A 25,550-nucleotide genomic window follows, 5' to 3' on the forward strand; every position below is an offset into this window, starting at 1 on the left:
GGCAATGATTCAACCGTTTTTCGTGAGATCAAACCGAAAACGAGCAGATATGCAGCATCACAGGACAGCAAGGAGGAGAAGCAGACGTCTCAGAAGATTTCCTCTGGAAGCCCTGGCCAGACATGAACAACTTGTGAGTTAAACTTAAAGTTTTTTTTATTAGTTCAATTTAAGCATTTGTTACTAATTGTGCTCAAGGTTACACCGTCTGCTGGGTAAGACTTTTTAACATTATTTTTCAACACTGGACTATGAACTGTATAGTCTAACTACATGAAACACTTGTGAGATCAAAGTTTAGTATTTTTTATTCAGAGTCAAACCATATCACTTGTTTTAAACAAAAATACTTTAATTTTTAAATATTTATATAAAAATCCAAAAACCCAGCCAAAAAAAACCCACGAGATTTTCCAGCATTTATAAATACATCATAAACTAAAATTTAAGACATCAGAATAAAATGAAACATTCAAAAAAATCAGATTTAATTTTCTCAATGAAATAATTATTTTTCTATTTTACAGGGTCTTCCATGTCTCTACTGCTTTGCCAACATAAAGGTGTATGTCGTGGCCCTTCACGCTGACGGTCAGTCCGACACAAGACCAGACAGGCAGACCCGCAGATCGGTTGACCCGCAGGACCATCAAGCATCTGGTGGAGCAGTTTTGGGTTCCTCACACTCTGGGGGGGGCACACAGGAGACTGAGGTCCTGGTGTTTCTTTTCTGGCTGGCGTGTGGCACATCTTACGGTGTGGTAACCAGGGCCTTTGACATGCCACGGTCCACTGTGAGCGACGTTGTCCACAGGACGGCAGACCGCATCCTCCAGCTGATGAGCAGGGTCACCCAGCATCCAGTGGGAATGAACTGCCATTAGTCACCTCTGGTTTTTTAGCAGCTCGCTGAGTCTTCCACCTTCCAAAAGGTCGTAGGGAGTATCGATGGCTGCCACTTAAGAATAAAGGCCCTAAAAGAAAATGCAGCTTGTTATTTTAACAGGAAGCTTTTTTATTCCATTCAACTGCAGGCTGTACGTGACTAATGCCAAATTTAGAGATATTTTTGTTGGGAATCAAGGATCAGTCCACAGTTCACAGCTTCTACGTAAAAGCCCAATTTATGTAAATAAAACATTACCCACCTGAAGGATCCTTTTGGGTGATGGTGGGTATCCCTGCATTCTTCATCCCATCACGCTGCTGACACCCTACATTGAACCCATGAGGAATGTGGTTGAGGCCTGTTACAACCAGCACCACGCCAAGGCATGCTCTGTGGTGGAGAGAGCATTTGGCATTATGAATATGAGGAGGAGAGCAATATTTCTGGGGGCACTGGAAGTAAAACCAACCTTCGCAATGAAAATCATTGCCTGCAGTTCAGTTCTGCACAATCTGTGCATCATCGAAGGGGACTGCTGGGAGCCACAGATGTTGAGCCACAGCAGGAACCAGTAGGACGGGTAAAGTGGCGTCCGTCTGCGAAGACAAATCTCTGCATTCCTTTCAGCTCCAACTGTGACACACATGACTCTAGAAGACCAGGATTATTGTTAAGATGTATAAAAATAAATGTTAACATAAAACGAAAATGTAAATATGTACATTTGATATTTATATGAAAATTCTTTTGAGATTGTTAAAAATGGCTCAGATTTAAATAATGCATGTAAATAATTCATTTTTGTTACTGCATTTATTAAACAAATTGCAAAAACAACGACGACGTTACATTTTGTGAACAATATTTTAAACTCAGGTAAGCTTAACAGACTCTCCTGTCACTCATTGTCCCTTCGTGCTCTTTCCTCCTCTCCTCTTTCAACAACAACCTTTACCCCAACATGACAATGATTACAGTTTATGATAAATAAATACAAATCTGATCAAGTGTCTCTCACTCCCATCCGGCACGAGCTTGCCTGATAACAAACAGGCTATCTTTCTCCACCACAGATGGATCAGATTTTCCTTATCCTCTTCAGTCCCTACATATATAAATACATTTAAAAAATGTGTTAACTTATTACTACGGTTAGAACTCACTCGTTTTTTTATGTAATATCAACAGCGTTTGTTTTTAGCATTCGGCGCTAATTCGCGCTAGCGTTAGCTTTAGCATTACCGAAATTGATGAGCTTCCAAGCAATGTAGATAGTCGATTGAGGAATAAAACATATTAAACACATCATCTTACGTATTTACAAATATATTTTACAACAGATACTTGATACTTTTAAATATACTTACATTTTTAAGTCCTCTTTCTCGCGCAACCGTCCGCCATCTTCGAATAATTCAAGCTCAGTGTATTGTGGGTCACACGCAATGCATTCTGGTATGAACGCAGTGCATTCTGGGCAATATTCGCCGATCGAGTGAGCATCGATCCACACTGGTTTTTCGTAGAGAATTCTGGGAAATTTCTAGTGCACATGATTTTTGAACTGTAGATTCGGACAGCACTACAAAATGGCGACCGCACTATATAGTGCACTATATAGTGGTTAGGGCGGTAATTCGGACACAGCCATAGATTCTAGTTTAGGGACCTTATGGATCAGAGGGATGTGTACAATGCTCTGAAAAAGGCAGACATTGTGGTGATCAGCATTACCAGTTTACTTCCGTGTGTGAGAAGGGTGGCTGCAAAGGTGCAACAGAGCAGATATGTAAACAAAGCCCCTTTTTTTGTCACATTAAAGCAACTTTCCTTCGTTCTGTCATGCTGCCTCATCATCACACTTTGTTTCTGGAAAGAATCAGTGTGTGTCCCCCACCCTTTATTTTTAAAGCACCATTCAGGCTCCTGAACTGTTCAAAAGCACTAGAAAAGCTACATTAATGCTAAAAATAAACAGCATTTTATTTCCCCAATAGAAACTTATTGGTTAAGGCTCATTCATTCTTTGTTTTTTCTTACACTGAAAAAAATATATACATTTTTTAAATCAGACAATGATGACTGTTCCCTTTCTATATTTTAACTTACCAAAATAAAAGCACTATGAATTTGCTTTGGTAAACAAAACTTATATATGAAATACAATTGCAGTGCTTAATATTGTGATCATTAAACGGAATTTGACCATTTTATTACAGTGGAAGACATTAAAATTCAGGTTGAGTTTTTTCAAAGTTATATTTAAAAAAACAGAAAACATGTTTTGGTAAAATATCGGGATACGTATCGTATCGCAGGGCGCGTATCGGGATACGTATCATATCGCCAGACTCTTGCCAATACACACCCCTAATAGACATACATCCAGCAGCTGTAAAACATAAATATTTAAATCTATGTGCTTTCACAGGTGCTCCTGACCTAGAAGAACGTCGCTGCTGCTGCTCAACCTTAGCTGCATCAAACTAATAAACTCTGTCAATTAACCTTTTCTGCCTGTTTCTTAAATGTGACAACTGCTCATTGTCACACCCAGCATCTGGTGATGTCCATGAGTTGAAGACTTCAGGCTGTCATTGCCAACAAAGGGTTTTCAACCAAATATTAGTAATGACCATTTTGTTTGCAGTTATTTCATTTGTCCAATTACTTAAGAGCCCATGAAATGAAGGGATTGTGTTTAAAAAATGCTTTAGTTTTTCACATTTTTATGCAGTCTTTTTGTTCAACGCATGGAATAAAAGCTGAAAGTCTGCACTTCAATGGCATCTGAGTTGTTTTATTTAAAATTCACTGTGGTAATGTACAAAAACAAAATTAGAAAGAATGAGTCTCTGTCCAAATATTTATGGTCCAGACTGTATTTATCCTACTCAATAAAATGTATTTCTGGCTTTGGCTTTTATTCTATTTATTTTTTTAATTATGATTTAATTGATTTTACATACATTAAAGTGTAGGCCAACAGGCCTTGCCATTTTCATATCGAATACATGGATGACCAAGCTGTGTTTGCACTACAGGGCAGGAGATCAAATGTCGTAAACTCTGTCTTCAATAATGGGACATCATCCTTTCCCACACTCTAACACATGGTGCAGAAAGAAATAAACATAACAGGTTAAAAAACTAGTAAAAAAAGAACAAAACAGCTAGACAACAAAAAACATAGACAAAAACTCACACTTAAACCCCAATCTGCCCAGACAGGCAAAGAAAATGGTATCCCACAATTCCTTGTGCTCCCTTACGTTATGACGTCATGACGCATTGACAGCTTCACTCCAAGTTACACCAACTTAATTGAATTAAGTTGATTGAAAGTAAAATAACTGTCAGACAACTACATGTTATTTTTAAGATGACTGAACTCAAAAAATTATTTACTTTCACCAAACTAAATAATGAAGTTAGATCAATGTAAAAAGTTTCTTTCCAACTACAATACAAATACTCTTTTTGGAGTGCATAAGTAGGTAGTTTTTGAGTGGAATGGTTCAAATGCTGGTTCAGCCTTTGTTTTTATGTTGTTTGACCTTAACTTTTGTATCATTAGTACACAAGAGACCTGCAGTTGTTTTGTTGTCAGTCATAATAGTTCTGTGTGTGAACCACTCAAGATGCAATCTTCATTTAACCATCTCATTACAACCGTGGAAGGCAGTCAGCTTTTACATTTTTTTACATTACAATTTTGTGTCTCATATTTTCATCTACCTTGTTCTTTTTCCAACTACACTCCTAGATTTAACTGTTTACAATGATAAAAAAAAGAAATGAAAAAAAAAGCCAGATTTACAGAATCTTTTTTTCCTAGCTTGAGCTTTTTGGTACACGTTGCTGCCAGATGTGAGGGATTGTGGTATTGGAAAATCCAAATACAGGAGTCAGAACTTGATTTAATAATTCAAATCTTAGCACGACACAAATACAAATAATAAAAGTTACAAAAACTTGAACCGAGGCTAAAAAGAGGAATGCAAATGTGAAGATCGGACTAAAACAAATGGAAAACCAAACTCTTAAAAACATTGAGGAAAATCAACTGACAGAAAGCAACTGTGATGACAGAAAACTGAATCCTGGTGTGAAAAAAAAGGACCACAATGACAAAAAGAAATATTTAAGAAATTCTATACAAAAAGATGAGTTAAATAACAATAAGAAGAATAGAAACCAAAAATACAAAACTAAAAAAGTTTAAAGTTACTATTTTGTTGAAATAGTAAAGTGACAATAAAATGAGTTTCCTCTGCAGTGTGGCTGAGTACTCCCTCAGAAACAGGATGAGGATGCCTGGGAGGACTTCATAAAGACCTGCTGGGGAGATATTGAGAGGAAGGACACCAGGGGTCTCATTTATAAAACTTTGCGTAGGATTTGCGTCAGAAGTGGCGTACGGATGAAACATAGGACGTGCGTACGCACAGAAATATTCGGAGTTATAAAACCGTGCGCACGCACATCCTACGCATCTTTCCCTTTATAAATCACAACCGATTCTAAATGCAGCGCAGCTTTTGCGGCTACATGACACGCCCATAGTTGCCCATAAATAGTCCGTGAAACGCCCACAAATTAATATTCATGGCTTGCTAAATCATGGCAAACACAGAGGGGAAATCAAAAAAACGTAACTTCACTCAATGTGAAGTAGAAGTTATCGTTGGCGAGGTGGAAAAGAGGAGAATAGTGTTGTTTGGAGGGCACAGTGTGGCCTTACTAATGCCAAAAAGGCACGTGAGCGGCAAACGGTGGCAGACGCCGAAAATGCTGCAGCCTCACAACCTCGGACGTGGCCGAAATAAAAAAGAAATGAAAGAAATGATCGGACATCAAAGTCGAGGCAAAAAAACGTCTAGCGCTGCATCGGCAGAGTGTGTCCGCCACGTGTGTGTGGGGGGGGGGACACCGGAGCTGACCCCTCTTGATGAGAAACTGTCCGCTATTATTGGGGAATCCCTATTAAGTCCCCCTTATCGGCGTCCTCCTCCGCCTCAGTCACCTGACTGAGACGGAGGGGACGCCGACGCGCCAGGGTCAGGGTGACACAGGTAAGAGAAATAATTAAAATGAATGCAGTCAAGTCACATGTATGCAGGCTACACAATTACAGATTATTAATATAGAACAATTTTATTTTAGTTGCTGGGTGTTCCAGCGGGGCCAGTGGTTACGATGCTGCAGCTGAGTAGCCGTCTGGACCCAGCGTCTCCATGGCACGCGGCTCTCAACCCTCCAGCAGTGGACGTGTCCTCACCGATGCAGTCCTTGAATGCAGAGGGAAGTCAGTAGTTCAATCAGAGAGGTGGCCAAGGAGTTGGGCGAAATCAAGATCGCCCTGACTGAAATAAACTGCACGATGAGGGAATTCTTAAATAAATAATATTTTCCACACCTCTTTTTCTTTAGAAGCGACGCATCACTTCCAAACGCTGGCGCACAGCAGCAGCGTTTGGCTCAAATGCGTGGGGATGGGGTTCAGGGTCGGGGCCAACACAGCAATCAGCGCCAGGGGGTAGAGGCACGTTTTTAAGCTGTGCCACATTGTGTAGCACAGCACATGCCAGCACGATTTGGCACACACTGTCACTTTCACGTGTTTCTTCCATCTGCCGACGGTGTCGCCATTTCTCATTTCACCCGTTTTTGTGCGTACGCCTGGGTCAGAGCTTGCGTGGAGGACCGCACATTTTCCCGTCAAGTTTGCTTTTTATAAATCTCAACTATTGCGTAGAGAGTGGCGTACGCCTTCTTTTGTGCGTACGCAACGTTTATAAATGAGGCCCCAGGACACCATGAAGAGACTTTGTCTCTTGGCAGACCAGGGAGAACCTTCTGGTTTTCTTGTTAGAACTAGATGAGGTTTTTCTGAAGAAGAAGGTCTGCTCAGACTGCTGCCGTCACGGCCCAACTCCAGATAAGCAGTATAGTATTAAATATTTCTATACTTAACTGTGACCATTAATGAAATTAAGTATTTAATGATTACTTAGAGCAACATGGGGCTCAGGGCTCCAGACTGCGAGCAATTGGTCGCATTTTGCGACCAAAATTTGAGATTTTGCGACTGAATTTTACATCCAGTCGCACATGTGCGACCAGTAAATTTGCCTCCCCCACCCTACGTATTTTTTATACATTAAACGTGGAAGGGGCACGTCAATGATCAATGAAATAATCAATGAGACGCGAGCGCACACGCACGCAGGCAGACACACACACTCGCGCACATACTAATGAAACGCGAGCACGTACACTCTTGCGTGATGCCTGTGTGTGAGGCAGCCACTGCGTGTGAGAAGAATAGGGAAAGCCACTGTGAGTGGCTAAAATGCGTGTAGGGGAAGGGGCCTAGAGAAAATCGAGTGCGCGTAAACATCTGTTGGAAGGAAATGGAGACAAATATCATCACAACCTGATATGTGCGTCTGAGCTATGAGCAAGCGAACTATTGATTCGTTCTTCCGACCTGCGGCTAGTGTACCAGTGCCAGAGTGTACAGCAGGGGTCTCAAACTCGCGGCCCGCGGGCTATTTGCGGCCCCCAAGATGATATTTTGCGGTCCCCGCCTTAATATGAAGGTTTAATGTTACTGCAGACCGCCAGTTTGTATGAATGACACTTTTTCATTGTCGTGCGCGAAGCTGACCAACCAATCACAGTGGGGTATATGACTATTGGGGGGCGTGACAATGACAGGGCCTGAAAGCAAGAAACCTGACAGCCCCCTCCCCGGACCTCATTAAGGAGTTCCTTACTTTCCTTTAGAACGCATTTATTCGCGCGTAATTTTCTACATACATGCAGTCCGTGCTGAACTTTTCTCTGGGCCGCACAGAACCGGAGGAAGGTTTAGGTTTTGGTTACGGTTACGGCGGCGCATCAAACGGTTATGTCGTTACGGCAGCACACCGCTCCCGCGGGAGTCGGGTCAGCTGAGGAGAATAAATGTCCCACACCTACATGCGTGACAGTTAACGGGGCTTGAACTTTAAACACGCTCGAGCAAAAACAACATTAGTTTTAGACTCACTGAAAATACGTGGGGAAAATGCAACGATAGATAGATGTTTGAGATGAACCAGCACCTCGCCTGGATCGTTGGGGAGACCAGGCGGGGGGGCTGTGAGATGAAAGCGAATCTGCAGCAAGACTGAAGGACAACAGCAAATTGGAGTTGTCCTTAACATTCAATTTAGTTTTAATATTCCTCTCCCCCTTAGTATGATCTGTGTTATTATATATTTTATGATTATTTTAATGTTTTGTGATGTATGTAGCCTTTTTTAATGAATTGGTATTTTAAATTATTTTAATTAATCACTCCACTACAAAAACCACCTGGACACAAGTCCCATAATGCATTGTTTTGTAGTCTGTAGGGCAGCTTTCAGTCAGTTCAGTTTCCAGCAGTGTCCGGGTAGGTTTGCCCCTTGCTCCCACCCCTTTCTAGCGATATTTTTGTGATGATTGACAGTTGATGTTGGAGCAAAAACAAAAATATATGTCACACACCAGGTGATCTGCGCAGCGTTGAGTTCACCTGGGTGATCTCAAACATAGTTATTGTGCATTTTGGCTGCACCTATTTGGTGTCACAAAGATACATTTCCATCCGTTTTCTTTACTATTTGTACTGTCATGACAACAATGGTGCTGTCAGTTTACCTTGTTGTTGCATCTTCAAAAGTGCAGAATAAAATGTGACACTGAATTTGAAATAGCACATTGTAATTTCTGCATCTATTATTAAAGTATTTATTAGTAATACAGTGGAAATTAATAGATTTGGTTAGAATGTTGATTTACGGTATGCGCCCCTAAATTCTCTGGTTGTGCTCCTAAAATTTTCAGTTAGGGGCCACTGTGCTCCTAGTGAAAAAAGTTAGTCTGGAGCCCTGGGGCTGCACCTCTAGAGCCTAAGAGTTATCACAACATCAGTTCATCATTATTGTGCCATGTAGTGTAATCCAATGTACATCAACAAAAGTGATTTGTCATCTCTGCAAAACATTCTAATATAGCACATTACTACAAATCAAACTCTTAGCTCTTCTATAGTTTAACATCTAAGGATTTGTTCGCAAATTTAAACACTCATGAGCCACTTAAACTATCCCACGGAAGATAACTAGTTCAGTGCCCAAGTACACTCTAATGCAGGGGTTCTCAAAGTGCAGCCCGGGTGCCAATGGCGGCCCGCAGAAAGATTTTTTGTGGCCCTTAATAAAAGAGAGCCAGAGCAGGTTCCTTTGAGGAAAAACGTTGTGTTGGCGATAAGAAACACAATGTCAAGCTAAGTGGACAAATGCTTACTTTGTTGTACCTCAAGGGCTGGATAAAGTCATGTGCCATATTTGCAAGCAGACAAATGCAATGCTCAAAGAATTTAATATAAATCGTCACTATGTTACAAATCATAAAAACGATGACAAATTTTACCGGAGAGGAGAGCAACAATAAGCTGCCACAACTACATCGAAGCTATGATGCACACCTGATGTTTACAAAAATGGCTAAATCCAGTGAAGCTGTGAGAGAAGCTAGCTACGTTGTGGCTTTGGAAATGGCCCAGCAAAGCCCTTAAGTGACGGGGACTTTGTAATAAGAATGTATGCTAAAAGTAGCTGACATTAGCCAAGGTTACATGGGCAGAATATCTTGATCGGATCAATGGTCGGGTTAAAATTCACCCGTGCACATGGGATCACAAAACCTTTTTCCGATTAGAACAAACGTTCCCATGGCTCACACTTTCGGTCGGAATGAATCATTTGGGCATGCGCAGTAGTGTTGAAAAGGACTGAGCGACATTTCTTTCTGCTTCCCCTAACTCGCTGCGTGAGCTGGCGGCTCTCCTGAGTCCTGCAGCCGCTAACCCAGAGCGGCGGGACGGCTCGCAGTCTGAATTCTCCCACACATAACAAGACAAAACAAAAAAAACGCACACCGAACAAGCATCCTCCTCCCCTCAGACACGAAGTTATTAATCCAGCTGCTCTGATCACTCGGGTGCCAGTGGACCGAGTGAGCCTCGGGTGGCAAGCGCTCCTGCCCCTCATCTCCCTCGTGAGGGGCGAAAGAGAGGGGAGAGCCAGCGGGGCGAGAGCGGAGCGGCGCTTTTCACGGGGCGTCCGCAGAGCAGCTGATGGGTCCCGTATGTGCTCCAAAGCTTTCTCTCAGCGAAATACCATCTATGCGTGACGTAACCCAGAGCAGAAGTGACACACGATCGGAATGACCGTTTACATGCTCCACGATCGGATAAACGATCAGTATAACCAACCTATCTCGATCGGAAAGAAATTCTAATCCGAACGAGTCTCATCGGGGCAGAGTATTCCGAACGGGCATTTACATGACGCATTTTCTTTCCGATCAGGCGTTCTTTTCGATTACTTTTGCCCATGTTAACGCGGCTATTGTTTATCTAGAGCAAAAGAAAAGGTTTGAAGAAATAAGTCTGTCAAATGATACAAATACTAGACGAGTAGAAAATCTGGACAGCAACCTCCGGGAAAACACCTGGAGGGCCTGGTTAATTGCATAAATTACACTTGGTCATTAAAGTTAATAAAAACATCAATTTTTTCACCAAAATTGGCCCCCAGTCAAATGTCGAGTTCTTAATTTGGCCTTCTGCTACAAAACTTTGAGAACCCCTGCTTTAATGTGTACCTGTGTAGCCAGATATTAAACCTTCAAACTTAATGGTTTGTTCACAACAGCCTCAGCAACACACATTTAACGAGCCCTTTCAATGGAAAGTCTATGTAAATGTGTTTATATGCATATGATTTATGCATCGCTACGCAAGTTTTTAAGTCCATTTTCAGGCTCTACGTACAAAATATAGAACATAGAACTAGCTATACTAGTTTACCACTGAAGGTAAACTAGTATAACTATGACCAATAAGGGACTAGGATTTGGTAGAGATGTATGGGTAGCGTGCTTTTTAAGTCACAGAAGTGCCAGACTGTTTAAAAATTGATCTTGAAGGAGAAACCAATAATGAGGGTTTGTGCCAAGGTGGAATTATAGGATGCCAAGTCAGTCATATATTGGAATATATCTGTGAAAGAAAAAGACTGGAAGAAGATGTGCAAGATTTGCACCGTTTCAACATTTTGCACCAAGCCTCTTCCAACTATAGGTACATGCGCAAGTATCAGATAGTGACAGTCCAGTGTAAAGACCATATGCTAAAAGCGCAATGAATGATAAACTACTGAGCTACAACCGCTCCAAATAACAGAGACGGCAAGCGCTGCAAATAGCTCCGACCTACTTTCGGTGGCTTACCTGACTCCATGGGTTGTGATTCATGACAGCCCAATTTCCTCCATCATAAAACCGGTAATTAGACCTGAAGCATAAGTAACATCCGTGGCAAAAATGGTACAGGGTGAGAAGTGGAAGACAATTATTCACGATAAGAAAAAGTCTTAACTTCGTATTGCTTCTTTGCTTCCCTTTTTTTGATCATTGTGAGGTGTTACCCAACAGGCTTTGCAGTTGCTATGGGCGTGGTCTGATACTGTGTTTATATATAGGATGATTTGCCCGCCTTATCTTGTGTTGGCATATGAGTGAATAAAAGCTTCACGTGCAGAAGTCAAGACGTGTCTCCTCATCATTGCCACATTGGTGACCCCAATCGTGAATTTTGTCAGAACCAGCAGACGCGCAAGTTTCAACATCATCATCAATGACTTCGCCATCTCTCACGCGCGGGGACCCGGCCATGCTAGCTGCCGCCGCCGTGAAGCTGCCCGAGTTCTGGTAGAGCGATCTTGCATCCTAGTTCTAGCATGTTGAGGCCCTTTTTCATCTGCGCAGCCGGCCCCCGCAGGTTAATTATGCGGCTATGAAGGAGCTTCACCTACCTAGATACAGCCTGTCTGCTTCAGAGAGAGTAGAGAAGATCCTCAGAATGTCAGGCCTGGGAGACAGTTCGCTTGTGGATTTAATGGACAGCATGTTCTCGCTGCTCAGCTCAGATGAAGGCGGTTTTCTTTTTACGAAATTTGTTTTGCCGCAGTGCGCGTGGCTTTGGCCAACTCTCCTTACCTGGCGGCTGGAGATTACAGAGGACTGGCTGAAGAACCTGACCAAGTTCTGCTGGCTACCAGGCGTTTCACCATGCAGTATGTGACGTCTGATGTAATGTCACATGCTGTGACGCATGTGACGCATGTGTCACATGTTTCAAATGACGGAGTACGACCTGGTGTCTGTGTCTGCAGTCGGCGTGGGCTCGCGCTGCGGTAGATCCCTGTGCTGTTTCCATCAGAGGTTCGGAAAGAAGGCAAAGCGCTGTGATCCACCATGTGCGTTTTCAAGTTCGGGAAACCCAGCAGCCGGCACTCAGTAGCAGCTCTGAGTGCTGGCGAACATGGAGAACTTCCGTTTGTGATGGACTCTCGCTCCGGACATCGCTTCTTGGTGGACTATGGCTCCCAGAAGAGTTTGGTTCCCCCACCGGCTCGGAGACATCCACCGGTGGCTCGCCGCTACATGCGACTAACAGATCTACTATTGGGACTTTTGGGACCAGAAGGACATCTGTTTGTCTTCATGGACGCAAGTTCAGTTAAGAATTTGTCATTGTCTCAGTTTCTGTTCCCATTATCGGTGCAGATTTATTGTGTACACTAGGGCTGTGACGATAACCGCATCACCGCACTTTTTTTACGCACTTTTTTTTTTTACTTTTTGCATATGGTGCGTGTTTGGAACTATAATAAACATATTAAACGCATTCATCTTTGCTGATAATTTCCTTTTTCTGCTAGTCCTGTGTTCAGACTTTCCTTCTTTCTTTCAGACTGTTGTCTCCTTATCTCCCACCACGCGCGCGCTCTCACTGTCTGACTCTGCGCTGCACGTGGCACGCGGCTCCCTTTACAGTTACACAAACAGGCGCGCGATTTCAGAAGCACACATCCTTAATCTACAACAGAAGTTTCCGTCTCGCAAGGAAATACCACAAATTTACTGCTTTCTAATTGTTAATTTCCATTGTATTCATTTCCATTACAAGCTGCGTGCGTTCTTAAGTGCGCGACCCCGGCCGCCCACCGGAGGATTTTGTGTTGGGGGGGGGGTTATTACTGTCCTCCTTCACTCCGTAACACCAAACATGAGCGCGCACTGTTAGATTTCCATGATTATCACTACATGTTTTGTCTGGGAACTATTTTTTGCCGCCGGGGGATTTTGTGTTTTTTTTTTTTGGGGGGGGGGGGGTGGGGGGGGGGGGCGCTGCGGTTTTTTTTTTTTTTTTTTTTTAACTTGTCCTGTCCAACAGCTGGGCAGACAGATGAGAGCTGAGGGCTTCTTGTGTTGGACAGATTTTACTTTAACAAGAGGGGTTATTAATCTTCAGACAAACCAAAGGTATGTCTGGATAAACCCCTTTTGTAATTGAGGCCAAACTTTATTAATTTCAATCATGTCTGAAAATCTTTGGTGTTGGACCGGACGGAAAAGGAAAGAGGGGAAGAAGAGAGAGGGACGATAGAGAGAGGGGGGGTAGGGGGTGATAATAGGAGGGGAAGGGGGATAAGACCATGAAGCAGCATAAAGCAACAAGTTTACTGGTTGTTAATCATTATGGTAAGGTTCAAATGTAGTACAATAAGGGCGGAGCCTGTCCACACACACATTCAAATGTTATAAACACACCTGCTAGCTGCAAAAAATGTCCACCTGTCGACATGTATACAAAACAGATAGTGTTCACACGCATACTTATGCCTTAAAACCAACTAGTGTGAAATATTTCAGTCATTCAGTCATGCAAACTGTTATGTGCAAAGGTGAGCTAACACCTGTGCTCAGGTGAGTGTTTATGTTCTCCTAAAATGGATGGTGGAACGTGGAAAGAAGGAGGGAGAGTGCCCAGCCATCCCCATCCCAAGACCCCCACCGCAGCAGCAGCGGCAGCCGGAATCCCCCCAACGCCACACGGGAACCGGCAGGGAACAACCGCCGCCCGGGCGACCAAGCCCGCCACCCAGGCCAGGGCCAGCAGGACCGCTGCAAGGCCCCCAGAGACAGAGAGCAGGGAGGCACGGAGGGAGAGAGAGCGCCGCCCCAGCCCAACCAGGAGAGCAGCCCCCCCGCCGCGCCGGGAGAACCCAACGCAGGGCCCCACCGGAGAAAGACGCCCACAGCCCCAGACGAGCACCCCACCACCACCCAGGAGTTCTGGGCATCCCCCCGCCCCAACCCCAGGTACGAGCCAGGACCCCCCAAGGGAGACCCGCTCCGCACTCCAGGCAGCCATCCGCCCGGCCCACGGTTGGTCCAGGGAGGAGCGAGGCAGGGGCCCGCGGCCCCCGCCCAAGAGGGGGGAACCCCGGGGAAAAAAGAGGGCCCACAAGGGGTGTTGTAAATATGGCCCGACCAGGCTCGGCCACAGTTGGAAATTTGGCGGGGCCCAGCGCTCAGGAGCAAGGACCAGAACCCACCCCCCAGGAACACGAACAGTCCCGGCTCAGATGTAATGTGAACCCCCCCGCCGCGCGTAGAGAGCACCGCCGGGCCCAGGAAGCCGGCACCCCGGGGACACGGCCGCCGTTGCAAAGGGGCCCGTACCCCCCACCAGGGAAGAGGCAGGGGACAGATGGTCCTAGGTCCCACCTTCCTTGCAAAATGTGTGTGCGTGTATGTGTGTTTGAGAGGGTGTGTGTGTGCATGTGTGTGTGTTTATGTTGGAATGTATATATTGAGGGGGGAGGGGTGTGTGTGCTAAGGGGGGTGCAGTTAAAATTGGCGGGTAGGGCACTGAGGGGACATCTCCTGATTACTCACAGTGACGTCCCCTCACCCTCCCCACCAAGGGACCCTAAATGTCTAAAGTGTGGTTAAAATTGGCGGGTAGGGTGCTAGGAGGACATCCGCTGCTTGCTGGCAGTGATGTCCAAGCACCCCCCCTACCAAGGGCCCTACATGTCTAAGGTGCAAATAAAACCGAAAGAAGGGGGGCCCACTCCATACGGCAACCATAGGAGGGGGGCCACTGCCTAGTAAACCCCCCCCCCAGGCTCATCGCAGGCTAAGCCCCCCACCCCCTCACCCTATTATGAGGTTATATGAGGTTAACCGCGACACCGCGCCCCCTGGTGGTTCATCTCTGCGGTGATGAAAAATTCGACACTGTCACAGCTCTAGTGTACACATAGTTTGTTTGACATGGGAACCGCAGACTAATAGACATTAGGGGTGTGTATCCCGATACGCGCCCTGCGATACGATACGTATCCCGATATTTTACCAAAACATGTTTTCTTTCTGTTTTTTTAAATATGACTTTGAAAAAACTCAACCTGAACTTTAATGTCTTCCACTGTAATAAAATGGTCAAATTCCGTTTAATGATCACAATATTAAGCACTGCAATTGTATCTCATATATAAGTTTTGTTTACCAAAGCAAATTCATAGTGCTTTTATTTTGGTAAGTTAAAATATAGAAAGGGAACAGTCAACATTGTCTGATTTAAAAAATGTATATATTTTTTTCAGTGTAAGAAAAAACAAAGAATGAATGAGCCTTAACCAATAAGTTTCTATTGGGGAAATAAAATGCTGTTTATTTTTAGCATTAATGTAGCTTTTCTAGTGCTTTTAAACAGTTCAGGAGCCTGAATGGTGCTTTAAAAATAAAGGGTGGGGGACACACACTGATTCTTTCCAGAAACAAAGTGTGATGATGAGGCAGCATGACAGAACGAAGGAAAGTTGCTTTAATGTGACAAAAAAAGGGGCTTTGTTTACATATCTGCTCTGTTGCACCTTTGCAGCCACCCTTCTCACACACGGAAGTAAACTGGTAATGCTGATCACCACAATGTCTGCCTTTTTCAGAGCATTGTACACATCCCTCTGATCCATAAGGTCCCTAAACTAGAATCTATTGCTTTGAGGTTCTGCAGAACTTTAGCCCGCTTTGCTAGTATGTTAGCAGATGCTAAGCACATTAGCCTATTAGCTGCTGCCTTGCTTCATTGTCCATCTTATTTATATGAGCCGCTAAAAAGCACAGCAATCCACGTTTTCATATCTTACTGGCAGCAACATGGCTCAGAGTTTCTGTTTGGTATCCATTCCAAGTAAAAACTAAATAGTTCATGTCTCATAACAACAGAACAAGCTGCCTCTGCTCTGGCTGCAGTCTTCCTATTGTCTTGTGCAGAGTAGATCTGCTCAAAGAGGCTCCGTGCCCTTGCTGCCAACTAGCGGTCGGAGGGTGAAGTGGACAACAAGAGTCAGACGCTGAAGGCCGCTCAGAAATAATTAAATAAATATCGATCTGGCAGCATATGAATCGATACAAGTATTGCCAAATGACGTATTGCGATATATTGCAGAATCGATTTTTTCTTACACCCCTAATAGACATGATCACTTTTCCCACTGTCCCATGTGCAGCTGCGGGATGGCGTCGCGGCATTTTTGATTTTGTTCATTCCCTCTCGCACCCAGGTGTCCGCGCATCAGTGAAGCTGGTAAGTGCCATTTTGTGTGGCTTGGGTTGTGTAAGGACGTTAAGGGATAGGCCGCGTCTTGCATTGCATTTCAGCTTGCCACAGTTCACCGGCACACTAAAGCCCCCCTAAAAACCTTCCCGATCCCAGCCAAGCGTTTCTACCATGTTCACGTGGATTTGGTTGGTCTACTGCCTCCCTCACAGGATTACACTCATTTGTTAACCATGGTGGATGGCCTGAGGTAGTTCCTATGTCCTCCACTAAATCCGCTGACGTGGTCAGTGCTTTTCTCTCTGCCTGGGTTGCCCGTTTAGGTCTGACGTGCTCCAATCATATCTTGTTCGTCGGGTAATTAAATGCAGTCATAATCTGCATTGCCTGAGTCGCTGCCGCTAGCAGTTGTGGAATTAGCATTAGCCGAACTATTATTGTCTGGCTTTGAGCTTCTTTTTCTGTTTTCAGAAGCCATTTTTATTCTGGTAAGTATTCAAGGTGTTCAGGCTCAGCAAAACAGATTATTTAGCGTTTAAATGAATGGTTTTCCAAAGTAATACAAATTTTAGCGCAGCTGGATGAAAAGGAGCGTCTGCTCAAGCCGCCATTTTGGACCGCCCCTTGATGAGCCAGCTCCCGGGTCACAGCTCACGCCTATAAGTCACAACTCAAGTCTCATGAGTCGCAGCTAACGAGACTTGCGTCGCGGCTCACAGGTGTGAGACAGGTGATTGCATCTCTATCAAAGATCTCCAACTGGCTGTTAGCAACACCTTTTTTTTTAAAAGGGGAAGGGAAAGAAAATGTGTCTACAGTCATATACACAGTCTTACAACCAGATAGGAGATGAATGATCTACTATGTTTCATTTTACTTATTTAGTAAAATGTGCAAGAGACCACAAAGTAAAGCTGAGGAGATACTCTGAAGACACATTTGGGAGTCCAGGGCTCCAGACTGCGAGCAATTGGTCGCATTTTGCGACCAAAATTTGAGAGTGTGCGACTGAATTTTACATCCAGTCGCCCATGCGCGACCAGTAAATTTGCTTCCCCCACCCTTCGTATTTTTTATACATTAAACGTGGAAGGGGCACGTCAATGATCAATGAAATAATTAATGAGACGCGAGCGCACACGGACGCAGGCAGACACACACACTCGCGCACATACTCATGAAACGCGAGCACGTACACTCTCGCGTGATGCCTGTGTGCGAGGCGGCCACTGCGTGTGAGAAGAATAGGGAAAGCCACTGTGAGTGGCTAAAATGCGTGTAGGGGGAGGGGCCTAGAGATAATCGAGTGCGCGTAAACATCTGTGGGAAGGAAACGGAGAGACAAATATCATCACAAACTGATATGTGCGTCTGAGCTATGAGCAAGCGAACTATTGATTCGTTCTTCCCACCTGCGGCTGGTGTACCAGGGCCAGAGTGTACAGCAGGGGTCTCAAACTCGCGGCCCGCAGGCTATTTGCGGCCCCCAAGATGATATTTTGCGGTCCCCGCCTTAATATGAAGGTTTAATGTTACTGCAGCCCGCCAGTTTGTATGAAAGACACTTTTTCATTGTCGTGCGCGAAGCTGACCAACCAATCACAGTGGAGTATATGACACTTGGGGGGCGTGACAATGACAGGGTTTGAAAGCAGGAAACCTGACAGCCCCCTCCCCGGACCACATTAAGGAGTTCCTTACTTTCCTTTAGAACGCATTTATTCGCGCGTAATTTTCTACATACATGCAGTCCGTGCTGAACTTTTCTCTGGGCCGCACAGAACCGGAGGAAGGTTTAGGTTTTGGTTACGGTTACGGCGGCGCAATAAAACGGTCATGCGCGGTTGTTACGGCAGCACACCGCTCCCGCGGGAGTCGGGTCAGCTGAGGAGAATAAATGTCCCACACCTACATGCGTGACAGCTAACGGGGCTTGAACTTTAAACACGTGCGAGCAAAAACAACATTAGTTTTAGACACACTGAAAATACGTGGGGAAAATGCAACGATAGACATGTTTGAGATGAACCAGCGGCTCGCCTGGATCGTTGGGGAGACCGGGGGGGGTGGGGGGCTGTGAGATGAAAGCGAATCTGCAGCAAGACTGAAGGAGGACAGGAAATTGGAATTGTCCTTAACATTCAATTTAGTTTTAATATTCTTCTCCCCCTTAGTATGATCTGTGTTATTATATATTTTATGATTATTTTAATGTTTTGTGATGTATGTAGCCTTTTTTTTAATGAATTGGTATTTTAAATTATTTTAATTAATCACTCCACTACAAAAACCATCAGGACACATGTCCCATAATGCATTGTTTTGTAGTCTGTAGAGCAGCTTTCAGTCAGTTCAGTTTCCAGCTGTGTCCGGGTAGGTTTGCCCCTTGCTCCCACCCCTTTCTCGATTGACAGTTGATGTTGGAGCAAAAACAAAAATATATGTCACACACCAGGTGATCTGCGCAGCGTTGATTTCACCTGGGTGATCTCAAACACGCTTATTGTGCATCTTGGCTGCACCTATTTGGTGTCACAAAGATAAATTTGTACTGTCATGACAGCGATGCTTTTGTTTTGTTGCATCTTCAAAAGTGCAGAATAAAATGTGACACTGAATTTGAAACAGCACATTGTAATTTCTGCATCTATTATTAAAGCACTTATTAGTAATACAGTGGAAATTAGTAGATTTGGTTAGAATGTTGATTTACGGTATGCGCCCCTAAATTTTCTGGTTGCGCCCCTAAAATTTTCAGTTAGGGGCCACTGTGCTCCTAGTGAAAAAAGTTAGTCTGGAGCCCTGGAGTCACTCTATAAACTGCACAAGTCAAAGTTTTCCTTTTAAATAGTGAGACACGAGCAATAATTTGAAATTTATTCTAGTAACGTTGTTTCTTTGCATCAATTACTCAAAGATTAAATCTTAAATAATTTAGGCCATATAGGGAAAGCAAGAAACAGGCATGTCAAAAAACACAAAAAACAAATAACCAGCTATTTGTATTATTTCAGTGGCTGCACACCACCTCTAGTGTAATTTCGGTTTAATCTGATGAACTCTGGAGGCAGCAAACTATTGGCTTTCAGGGAAAAAATGCAGAAACATGGAGGGATAAGAGACATGGCCCAGTTGGAGGAATGTGCAAGAAAGACAAAGAAAAAAATTTACAATTCAGTCAAAAGCAAGTTTAAACATTGCCAATATTCACTCAAATGCAGAATCTCAAGTGACATAAAGGTCAAATGGTCGTCATTTCACCTTGAAGCATGAAAATAGAAAATGAAGGCAGTAAAAACTTATAGTAGCAAAAAAATAAAGACTTTCTAAAATATTTTCATGTAAACTTAAAAAAAAAAAGGATTAAAAAAAACAGAGCTAACTGTGAGAATCTAAACAAAACGTAGTGACAACCAGGAAATACGTACAACTAAACCATTTGCATGCTGAATTCATTTGCTTTGAAATGATGGAATGAATAACATTAATGTTTCACATCTCGTGTTTCGCTCTACACACACACACAAGACCCTCTGCTGGTCAATTTGCATTACATTCATGTGTCATGTGTTTGTGTTCATAAGATATGATTTTACTGAGAAACATGAAGAGAGACCCAGAGCTCTTGAACCCTATTTATTTTGAGCTAACCTAGGTAGCCCTGCTTCAGTAATTACTGGTCACCTGGATCAGGTGTATTTACTAAAAACAAATAAATAAAAATAAAAAACATCAGTACAAAATGAAAATGAATCTTTCTCTGCTCAAAACGTCTTTTAGCCGCTTTAAGCTACGTACGCCGGAATTCTGCATCGTGCTAAACGCATTCAAGAACACATGTTCTTAAACAGATGTTTAGCCTGTGGTGTTCACATTGGACAAGAAGGCAGGGGCTTCTTTTTATTTCTCTACAGTTTACTAGTGCATGTCTGCCACCTACGCTTGGAAGAGGCTTGGTGCAATATGTTGAAGAGGAGGAAATCTTGCGTTTTTGGTACGAAACAGAAACAGTTCCGCTTATTGTTAGTTTCCTTGCAACGGTGGATATGGATTACCATCATGTCAGTACATCATCAATACATCACTACCAAATTTGAATCCCTGATGCAAAGACCCAAAACTTCATTGCTGCATGTAAACACAAGACTTTTAAATGCGGAAGCCTGAAATGCGCGTTTACGCACGTTTACAAAGACTTTTGAGTAAAAGTGGCCGCTTGAACCCACGTTTCCAAGGGGGATGTGATCATAAGCTTTGGATTTATTAGATCAACTCTGCACATAAAGAGACTACAGAATGTCGATTGATGGAAAAAAAAAGCACAAGCTTGTAAAAAGAAGTGATGCTGCATAATGCAAGTCATGTTACTGTACACATCTCACATTTGGCTTCACATGACCTTTCAATTTTTGGAAACACAATTATTATTTTTGTGTAGCCGAACACGAAGCAACATGAAGACAGACGACTGGAGCCTCCTGTCCCTATCATGCACTAACACCCATCCAGAAGCTGTCATTCCTCCTCTCCACTCAGCGTTATAATAGGTGGCTAGGATGTTTAGGTTATGAGAGCAGCGTGTGTGTGGATGTGTGAGTGTGCACGGATGTCTACTGCTTCTCTTGTGGGCTGGAAAATGCTGACTTTTAATGTCCTTTTTGTTACTCTTTCATATAACACAAAGCAGTAGACTTAACTGGGCCTCTGAATCAAGCTCTCTTTCACTGTCCCCCTCTCCACCCTCTGCCGTGGTCTCTGTTTTATCTTTAACTCTCGTGTCTAGCCATGGAAAATCAAGAAAAGCTAAAGGAATTACAGTAGTTTATTGGCTCCTTTAACCACTATTACTTGATCAGACACGTTAAGCTGCTAAATGTTTTGCAAATGGCCACTTTAAACGTTCAAATGCAATATTATCTTTACCCCTTTTCTTTCATTTACAAATTTATACAGTAATCCAAAAGAAACAAGGAATACGTTGTCGATAGTTTTCATTGGAGGCACCATGATATACAATTTTTGGCTGCAAATTGTATCTTCTGTCACTAGATGTCTCTTAATATTATGAACGGACCCTAAAAATATTAATGCAAATCATTATAGACAGCAACTTGCAGGGATAAACACACAAAACTTAAAGATTGAGCAGTCTATTTCCACGGAGAGTTAATTTACAAAAAGGCAATAAAATACAACCCAATTGTCAAAAGTTAGCCTCTTAGAAAACCTCACTCACACACAAGAGATTAAAAAGAATTGTCAATGTCATGTCAAGTGATGAGTTTTAATGGTCTTTAAAAGGTATACATACACATATAGTTAATACAGGTCTGTTTTATTCTAGTCTGTTTTTTTTTTTTTATATTTAACTGTTCGGTTTACACCTTCATGGTTATTTCTCATTTCACTTGCTTTATCTTCAGCATTTGGCTATTCTTAGGTCAAACCCACTATAGTAGTGTATAACCAGAATGCTTACACAAAAATTAAATGTAATTATGGGTAATTATGTGGGTAGTGCATCATAGCTTAAAATGGTTGTTATGCTTAAAGTATATTTGCCTTCATATGTGAACATATTTGTTCATATGTTACCATATGAACATAAGTAACATCTGATTCACACATCAAAGGGTTTAATATGTTTTTCCTCCCTTAGAACCCTAAAGGATTCTTTGATCTTTCCTTCAGACACACTTTAGATATTGAACAGAATCTGGCTCATTGAGGTCAAGTTTAGCTAATCAAGTTCTTCCACACCAAGCTTATTCATGTCTCCATGGTCATTCGTTGCATTGCAGTGTTGTTTAGTTATTTTTGAACAGGAAGGGGCCCATCCCCCCACTGTTCCTCCTAAGTTGGAGAGCATGAAATTGTCCAAAACCTCTTGGTATGCTGAACCATTCAACATTCCTTTCACTGAAACGAAGGGAACATTCAAACTAGCAGGTTTGATTCCCACTATGGTACCTTACCTCGAACAGTTCGCAACATTTGGCAAGTGTTAAATCTTATGTGAACTGGTACTGATCAAACAGATGAACTGTGGTCCAGTTCAAAACAAGGGTCTTAGTTAAACAAAGTGGGCTCTGGTGCACTTTATTGATATGTGAATGCAAACAGAATTTCTATACAGAAAATCTGCTTCTTCAGCTAATCTGAAACCTACATAAGGTTTTGAGCTCTGTAGTGATCAACTGCATGAACTTGGCCACCTCTATGCACAACACACCTCAACATCCACAGACCCTCCTCTGTCAGTCAATGTGTTCTACCACTCTAGTTCATACTCACTTTCACTTTGTTTTTCACTTTTACTGACAGTTGACCGTAAAGACAGAAAAGCATGAAAAGCTGGATATCTTATCACAATACCTGGCTAGAGTTCACAGAGTTCCTGAGAATGAGATTCACAAATGTTTGGAGAAGCAGTCTGCATGCCCTTCATGATTTTATGCACCCGTGGCTCTGGAAGTGATTGCACCCCATCCATTCATCTTCAGAACCTGTTGTATCCCTTTCCGGTGTTTACGGAGCTTCCGTAAAAAGATCAGGTTTATGTATTTCAAAAAACTGTACAAAAACATCAATGAGCAGCTCAGATCTCCATGAAATCATTCAAAGACTCTCCCAATGATGAATGAAGAGCAGCAGCTGCCCCGCACTGTGGCAGGAAAAAGCCGCTGCTCCGTCTGTAACCCGTGGGAGGGGGTTTATAGCAGCAGGGGACACAGTGAAATAATCTAAACTAGTAAATTCTGACATCTCCTGCTTCTCTTACTTTTTTAATGTAATTTTATTTCTTTTCATTTTATTTTCGATGCAATGTACGATGATGCATTTACAGGCATCCTGAGTATTTTACTATTTTACCGCGAAAGAGCTAACCTGGAACCGTTTAAATGCACACATAAATATTTTCCTGCTTTGTTAAGAGGCTTCCCTCTAACAGAGGTATTCCTTCATGCTTTTATAAGCATGTCTTGCCTTATGACATTGAGTAATGGCTACCACGCTGCACCATATGTTTGGGGAAATAAAAAGAGAAAAAGAATAATAGCTTGCCTACATCTTCGCCTGATGTCCAACTCGCAAGTTTTTCTTCTCGTAAACAACTCTTAAGAGCACCTAACACTAAAACCACGTCAAAGCTCGTGTTTCTTTCCAGTTACAAATCACAAATACCTCTCACAAAGCATAAGTAATAAACTAAATAAGATAATTTGATACAGACAACCTTAATAAAACTTCGGTTTAATGAAAAAAAACTTGCAATTTACCTTGATTTAAGAAAGATTTAAGAAATCAAGAGTACCAGGATACAAGCATTACTTTTCATACATACATAAATTGTATCTATTTGCACAACTCTCTCAAAAAAAATGAATGTTATTTTGGAAATTATTTCAAAATTTCATCCCCTTCTCTCCGAATTGCTAGGCTTGTTGGAGTTGGACTTGGAATCAACGGCTAAACGACCGCAACGGAGTCTTCTTGTTTCTTCTACAAACATACGACGTGGAAAGTTCAAAAAAGCACTTTAGACAAAAGAAAAACTACGTACCGACTTGGCGAGAAAAAAGGAGCAGAACTGCGTGGATGTATGGATGTGGAAAAAAGGCAAAGCGCAGAGCACAGAGGGAGGAACGGCGGGTGGGTGTGGCTTTGGAGCATATCACTGGACAGCCTGACCCCCCCCCCCCCCCCCTCTCTCTCTCCTCTCTCTCTCTCTCTCTCTCTCTCTCGTTCCAAACCGGAAGTATACCTCCAAACCTCAAAGAAGCCAAAATCTCATAGGCTATGTCCGAATTCCAAACTAGTAAAAAACTATACGGTGCTGGACTATCTAGTGCCCTGGATTTTAAATTTGAATTTGGCACAATGCTTTATACTTTTTTCTTTCATGATTTGGAAATACGACGTCACTGATTTCACAAGAAAAATCTAATCAATACGAGCATTTTACACTGGCTATTTGTGAATAGTTTTAAAGTCACTGAGTTCCTAAGATGAAAATATTGATGGTTTATTTAAAAAAAAAATACATTTAAACACTTTTTTTCACTAAAATAGTTCAAACAAGATTTTGGAATTGTAGATTCGGAGAGCCCTACAAAATGCTGTTTTAAAAAGATCACCTGCCGGTAACATTTCCTATGGAAGTTTTTCTGTAGCATAATTAAAAATAAAAGTCAATACCAGAAATGCTTTTTCATTTTCAAAATGAAGCTGCATTTTTTGACTCAAAATTATAATGAAAAAGCAATCCACCAAACCACTTTTTCTTTTTCTTCTTTAACACTGCTTATTCTGTCACTTAATTAAAATGATAATGAAAATGGTGTTTGACATTTAATTTTCAAAAATTTCTCTAGTAAATGTGTACCAAACTTCATTTATAAATGTCTAATTTGACTATTAAAATGGATTAACAGAAATGCTTTTTAATTTTCAAAATGTAACTGCATCAAATCACTCAAAAATAAAATTTAAATGTCACTCCTTTAAAATGCTATTTATTTTCTACTTAAACATTGCTCATTCTGTGACATAATTAAAGCGAAAATGCAAAGAGGGGATTGCATTTGCGTTTTCACATTCACCCATGCAAAAAGTGTAGCAAAATTCAATACCAGTCAGCATTTCCAGGAGGGAGGCGGGGGGATGACGTCAGTGCTCACTTGGTGTGGCTACATGCTCTGCACGAGCCCCGCATGTCTCTGTTCAGTTCAGCCAGATTTTTCGTGTTTTTGCGGGCAGGGAAGGGTGCTTTGTAACGTTACGTAGGGTTCTCCGGAGGACGCTTCAGACCTCAGTCCATCCCACTGTTCTGAGTGAGCTGCCAGGCCCAGGAGGACCGTGTCTTCTGGGAGAACCGAGTCTCTGAGCAGAGGAGTAACTTTGAGGCGCTTATGAAGGCGGAAGTGCCACTTCGAGCAGTCCTGAGAAACCATGCAATCATGTGAATTTGTGTTGTCAATCGTGTCCAGACAAAATAAAGGCTGATGTTACCCTATACTATAATATAATATACTATAATATATCCAAGATGCACATTGCGGCATTGCTCGCACGGAGTTTAAATGCATGCAAAGCAAAATGTTGTTGTTGGCACATATCTGTAATCCTAAACCCTTCTCCTGAATC

The 25,550-nt window shown here is 42.6% G+C and overlaps 1 protein-coding gene across 4 annotated transcripts in view; it reads right to left on the reverse strand.

Annotated features, from left to right (window-relative positions):
• emp2 (epithelial membrane protein 2) overlaps nucleotides 1-24,091 on the reverse strand; it is a 50,603-nt gene extending 26,512 nt beyond the window's left edge. For all 4 annotated transcript variants that reach the window (XM_004084627.4, XM_023957686.1, XM_020700052.2 and 1 more), the window contains exon 1: nucleotides 23,968-24,091. The gene's annotated coding sequence lies outside the window, so the exon portion shown is untranslated. The remainder of the gene's footprint in view (nucleotides 1-23,967) is intronic.
• Nucleotides 24,092-25,550: the final 1,459 nt, after the last annotated feature.

Source organism: Oryzias latipes, chromosome 8 (assembly GCF_002234675.1).
Source record: "Oryzias latipes chromosome 8, ASM223467v1".
Taxonomy (NCBI): domain Eukaryota; kingdom Metazoa; phylum Chordata; class Actinopteri; order Beloniformes; family Adrianichthyidae; genus Oryzias; species Oryzias latipes.